The sequence below is a fragment of the Muntiacus reevesi genome, chromosome 2 (assembly GCF_963930625.1).
Source record: "Muntiacus reevesi chromosome 2, mMunRee1.1, whole genome shotgun sequence".
In the NCBI taxonomy this organism is placed as follows: Eukaryota; Metazoa; Chordata; class Mammalia; order Artiodactyla; family Cervidae; genus Muntiacus; species Muntiacus reevesi.
This window is the reverse complement of record NC_089250.1, coordinates 11,404,673-11,411,060: the sequence shown is the minus strand read 5'-3', so window position 1 is coordinate 11,411,060 and position 6,388 is coordinate 11,404,673.

The following is a 6,388-nucleotide window of genomic DNA, read 5'->3' as shown; positions in this document are numbered from 1 at the left end:
ATATATAGATGAGATGAAAACTTTTAGATAAGCTCTATTAGAAATAATTATATTTTTAATAGAATAATCTATTATCTATAATCTAAAGCAATCTCTTAGGATTGGAGTGACTTAGGTTGCTGGAGTTGTACTGAACTAAATAGTGGAAGTTTGTTGAATGGCTGGGTCATTTCCAAATGAAGTGGGATTTTGAAGCATTAATTGCTGAACATTGGCTTACTCTTACAACGGATTTTTCTTGCAGAAGAGCTGAAGAGATTTTGAGCTGTTAATGAATATAAATATATATTTGTATAAGAATGGATATATATAATATAATATGATTTGATAAATATGTTCAATGGTCTACAAAATGCTAACATACAAGACATTTCATGGTTGCTATAGAAAAGTAAAATATATGCTTTCAATAGAAAGATATAAGAAATGGCAAATAAAATGATGAATATAAATTTTTAATTGTTGAAACATTTACTATAGAATAAAGGAATATTTGCATAGGTTTTGGTAGGCTAGTTTTTAATTGTCGTTCTAGCTACAGCAAATGTCCTTTCTCCAAATTAGGCCAAATTAGAAACAAAAGAAAAATTCTGGGAAAACAACATTTAACAGAATTAACTTTGGTCAGCAGATACATTCAGACTGCAAATATACTGGAAAATGCAGTTGAAATGCTTGGGTGGATCACAATGAAAACCACAAAGTATGGTGTGTTTACTTGAAATAAACGTTGCATTTGTTTATTGTGCTATCATATTTTGTTTTGGCCTTTTAACTTTTAGGGATGTTTAGTGCTGGAATTTTAGAAGGGCTTGTGACAAATGAAGGAAAATTTTATGGCAAATAGATGTAACCCATTGTCCTGAACTTTCTTCCTCTTCCTTCTTACATGTCTCGATCAATACAAATTCTTCTTTTCTGGGGCAACACCTCTCTAAGGTAAGACTACACAACATGTTATAACCCAGCTATCAGCTTACTTCACGATAATGAGAACACCTAATTCTATAAACAGACAGTGACTCTGCCTATATTTCTAAGCAGTTCAGACAGTTTTTACACTCATTCTCTATTAAACAGATAGCAGACATTCCTTATAGTCCACAAACACAAGACAAGATTGGACAAACACATTACACACTGTAACCGCAAATAAAAAAGTAAATAAGAGGAAATACCCAGGAGCACTTTTGGCTTCCTTGTCCAGAGCAAACTTTACTGGATTCTGGCGTAGTGTAGTCTCTAAGCCTGTAACTATTGCTGGTGTGACTTTATTTCTGTTCCCAATCTGTAGGATTCTTAAAGCAGGGCGAAAACGGCATAAAAAAAAGACACCATTTCCCGAATGGATTATTTGTTCCTAAGAATATCAGAAATGTGGAATGTTTGCCTTCTTTTCAGGTCTGTCTTGAAAGTATAATCATCTTCTTTAACACACTGAACAGTGAGACTCAACAGTTGCTAAGCTGCATTTCTTTTTCAAGGACAAGGTCAAATATATTTGGATGTGAGCAACATTTCATTTGTCAAGTTGTTCTGCATCACCTTTTCAATTTCACTTAGGAAAAAATATTTGAAAGGTTACTCCTAATCCTTTGCCCCAAATAACACAAACCACAGCCAAATACCAGTCCCAAACAGATTTCTGAATGATTTTTTTCTTTGGAATGAAATATTTCCTAAGAATGTTTTCATCATTACTGCTTTCCTCTCTTTTTATGACTATTGTTAATATAGCCTTATTTGTTTAAAACTTTTTAAACTTACCACAAACAGAGGATTTGACAAAAGCAAAAAACAAAAAACAAACAAAAAAAGGAAGTTTTGAAACATTAAAGGACACCTCCTTTCCTTTGCCCATTTGATATCAAGACGGGTTAACTAATCAATGGAAATCTAAGAAACTAATCTTACAGGGAAAGGGTATGCTTCTATTTCTCCAGATGGATCCAACGAGTTCACATGACTTCCTCTTCAGAAGATTCAACCTAAGGGGGCCCCCAGCATTCAGACTAGAGATGAAACAGCAAAAAACCCAGGAAGAAAGAATTCCAATACAAGCTGCGGCGACATTAAAAATTTCCAAAAAACACCGCACTTGACGTCATCGACCTTATGTTCTCCCTTCTTGGGGACAGATAAAAACCCTTACTAATCAAACTGAAAATCTGATTTCTCAACAAGGAATGCCTCGGAATCCTGAAAATAATTTTCTTCGCTATGCTTGCTTTGCTTGCTTTTGCTTCCCCCGCTCAGGCTGACTTGATTGATCACACTTACTGGGCTTATATACCTAACCCCCCTTTTTTTATTGTAGGTTGTAAAATGGACAGATATAGGACCAATCATATCCACTAATGAGTCAACACATATGCCCCCTCCTTGAAACTTGGAGGGGCCCTCTCATCCTGAAAAAAAAGAAAAACTAGTTAATATCTTTCTAGGTTATGAAATCCTTCCTTTGTGTATGGGTACAACAGAATTATGCATAAACGTTAGCCGACAAACTTAGGCCTTCCCCTGCCTCCAAAAGAGGATTTTCTGATGTTTCTCGGATTACTTACTGCTCTTTCTTTGTCCATGAATCATGTTTATACTACTAAAACTTTAAGAAAAAAATTAAAGAAAAAACAAAGAACACTATGCAAAGGGTTTACCAATAAAAACTTTAAATATATTCCTGTTCATTAAGACAAATGTCAGGCAATATCAAGAAAATTAATGTTTAGAGCTAATCATACAATTGTCGATTGGGGACCCCATAGTAGTGGTTATCGAACTGCTCAGATGATATTAACAATACTATGTATGATCATATTACTCAAGTAACATGGAAGGTTACTAATACTACAATGGAACATTACCATGATAGAGGACTTCTTGGCCAGCTTGACGATGGAATGGCCCCCACCTCGTCCTCGAGTCATCCTTGATAAACAGATTGGGCCTAAACAATGGGACACCTGAAAACTTGCTGCAAACACCGAAGAACTTGGGACTTGGGCCAGACATTCCCCAGGGACCAATCATAGCCATCAAATGGGTTGGAGATCAATGAACAGATGTAAAAAAATACATGATGCTAAAACGTGATTGAAATTCTACTCAATTTCATGTTACTCCTGTTCATTTCTATAATAGTGGCTACAACTGGAAACAAATCAAGTTTCATATACAAAACATATATGATAATGCCTTTCTGAATGTACAGTTATTACAAAAAAAATATGTGAAACCTTTTCTAACAATCTGACCTCTTCCACTTGTATGAGAACTTTAGCTAAACAATTAGCTGATCAATTATCTGGGCTAGACCCACATGAATGGTTTCAAAGCCTTACTCATAGCATTGGGTCTAGAACTATAATTTTGGTGATTGTCTTAACAATTATATTTGTTGTCTACTGTTGCCTTCATGCAAAGATTGTCAAAACTGAACAAACTCTGATGGTCAGAACTCTTCTTCCAAATATTATAAATAAATAAGGGGGAATTGTCAGGAATGTTTGACGGGAGGATTCCTACGTGCTGTCTCTCATGAGCCCTTTGTCCCTCTTCAAGCGGAACAGCACGCTGCTCCCAGGGACTGAGGTCACTGTGTGAGGCAGGCTTGGGTCTCCTTTAGTAAACATTCTCTTTAGGACAAAACTGCTTAGTCTCCTTCCCCTTCCTTGAGACATGGATTGCCTCCTGACCTTGTGACCAACATTACCCCTTGTTCCCTTGGTAACGGTTGCTGTACGTTTGGTTTTCTGAGCTCTATCATTCCCGAAAGAAGTTTCTTGTACCACAGCCTATATATACTCATAGGAAAATCATTAAAGCACCTTTGCTCCATCAGAACTTAGCTCCCTGGGTCTTTTTTGTCTCTCTCTCTCTTTTTCTCTTTTACTTTCTTATCGTTGACTCCATACCACCAGGTTCCGGTCTATTAAAGGACCCCAACAGTACAGGAGACTGTGATCAAGACCATTTCCAAGAAAAAGAAATTAAGAAAAAAAAAAAAGGTTCTCTGAGGAGGCCTAAGAAATAGCTGTGCAAAGAAGAGAAGCAAAAGGCAAAGAAGAAAAGAAAAAATATACCTATCTGAATGCAGAGTTCCAAAGAATAGCAAGGAGAGAGAAGAAAGCCTTCCTCAGTGGTCAATGCAAAGAAATAGAGGAAAACAACAGAATGGGAATGATGAGATCTCTTCAACTAAATTAGAGATACCAAGGGAAGATTTCATGCAAAGATAGGCTCAATAAAGGACACAAATGGTATGGACCTAACAGAAGCAGAAGATATTCAGAAGAGGTGGCAAGAATACCCAGAAGAACTGAACAAAAAAAAAAAAAAGGTCTTTACGACCCAGATAATCATGACGGTGTGATCACTCACCTAGAGCCAGACATCCTGGAATGTGAAGTCAAGTGGGCCTTAAGGAAGCATCACTGTGAATAAAGCTAGTGGATGTGATGGAATTGCAGTTGAGCTATTTCAAATCGTGAAAGATGATCCTGTGAAAGTGCTGCACTCAATGTGCCAGCAAATTTGGAAAACTCAGGAGTGGCCACAGGACTGGAAAAGGTCAGTTTTCATTCCAATCCCTAAGAAAGGCAATGCCAAACAATGTACAAACGACCGCACAATTGCACTCATCTCACACGCTAGTAAAGTAATGCTCAAAATTCTCCAAGCCAGCCTTCAGCAATACGTGAACTATGAACTTCCAGATGTTCAAGCTGGTTTTAGAAAAGGCAGAGGACCCAGAGATCAAATTGTCAACATCCGTTGGATCATCCAAAAAGCAAGAGAGTTCCAGAAAAATACTATTTTTGCTTTATTGACTATGCCAGAGGCTTTGACTGTGTGGATCACAATAAACTGTGGAAAATTCTGAAAGAGATGGGAATAGCAGACCACATGATCTGTCTCTTGAGAAATCTGTTTGCAGGTCAGGGAGCAACAGTCAAAACTGGACATGGAACAACAGACTGGTTCCAAATAGGAAAAGGAGTAGCTCAGGCCTGTATATTGTCACCCTGCTTATTGAACTTATATGCAGAGTACATCATGAGAAGCTCTGGACTGGATAAGGCACAAGCTGGAATGAAGATTGCCGGGAGGAATATCAATAACCTCAGATATGCAGATGACACCACCCTTATTGCAGAAGGTAAAGAAGAACTAAAGAGCCTCTTGATGAAAGTGAAAGAGGAGAGTGAAAAAGTTGGCTTGAAACTCAACATTCAGAAAATTAAGATCATGGCATCTGGTCCCAACACTTCATGGCAAATAGATGGGGAAACAGTGGAAACAGTGGCTGACTTTATTTTGGAGGGCTCCAAAATCACTGCAGATGTTGACTGCAGCCTTGAAATTAAAAGACGCTTACTCCTTGGAAGAAAAATTATGACCAAGCTAGACAGCATATTAAAAAGCAGAGACATTACTTTGTCAACAAAGGTCCATCTTGACAAGGCTATGTTTTTTCCAGTAGCCAAAAAACTGATGCTTTTGAACTGTGGTATTGGAGAAGACTCTTGAGAGTCCCTTGGACTACAAGGAGATCCAACCAGTCCATCCTAAAGGAAATCAGTCCTGAGTGTTTGGAAGGACTGATGTTGAAGCTGAAACTCCAATACTTTGCCCACCTGATGCAAAGAGCCGACTCATTGGTCCCGGGAAAGACTGAGGGCAGGAGGGGAAGGGGACGACAGAGAATGAGATGGTTGGATGGCATCACTGACTCGATGGACATGAGTTTGAGCAAGCTCTGGGAGCCGGTGCTGGACAGGGAAGTCAGGTGTGCTGCAGTCCATGGGGTCATCAACCGTCTGACACGACTGAGTCACTGAACTGAACTGAACTGTGATTTTCCAGTAGTCACATATGGATGTGATTGTTGAACTGTAAAAAAGGCTGAACACCAAAGAATTGGTGCTTTTGAACTGCACTGTTGGAGAGACTCTTGAGAATCCCTTAGAGCACAAGGAGATCAAACCAGTCAATCCTAATGGAAATCAATTTTAAGTATTCATTGCAAGGAGTGATGCTGAAGCTGAAGCTCCATTACTTAGGGCACTTGATGCAAAGGGCCGAATCATTAGAAAAGACCCCAATGCTGGGGGTCATGAAGGCAGGAGGAGAAGTGGATGACAGAAGACGAGACGGTTGGGTGACATCACCGATTCAAAGGACATGAGTTTGAGCAAACTCCAGGAGATGGTGAAGGACAGGGAAGCCTGGCATGCTGCAGTCCATGGGATCACAAAGGACTGGAAGCGACTGAACTACAATGGCAATACATAAAACTGATAACCAACAAGGACATACAGTATATCATAGAGAATTCTACTCAATATTCTAGAATAACCTAATGGGAAAAAATCTGAAAAGAATGGAA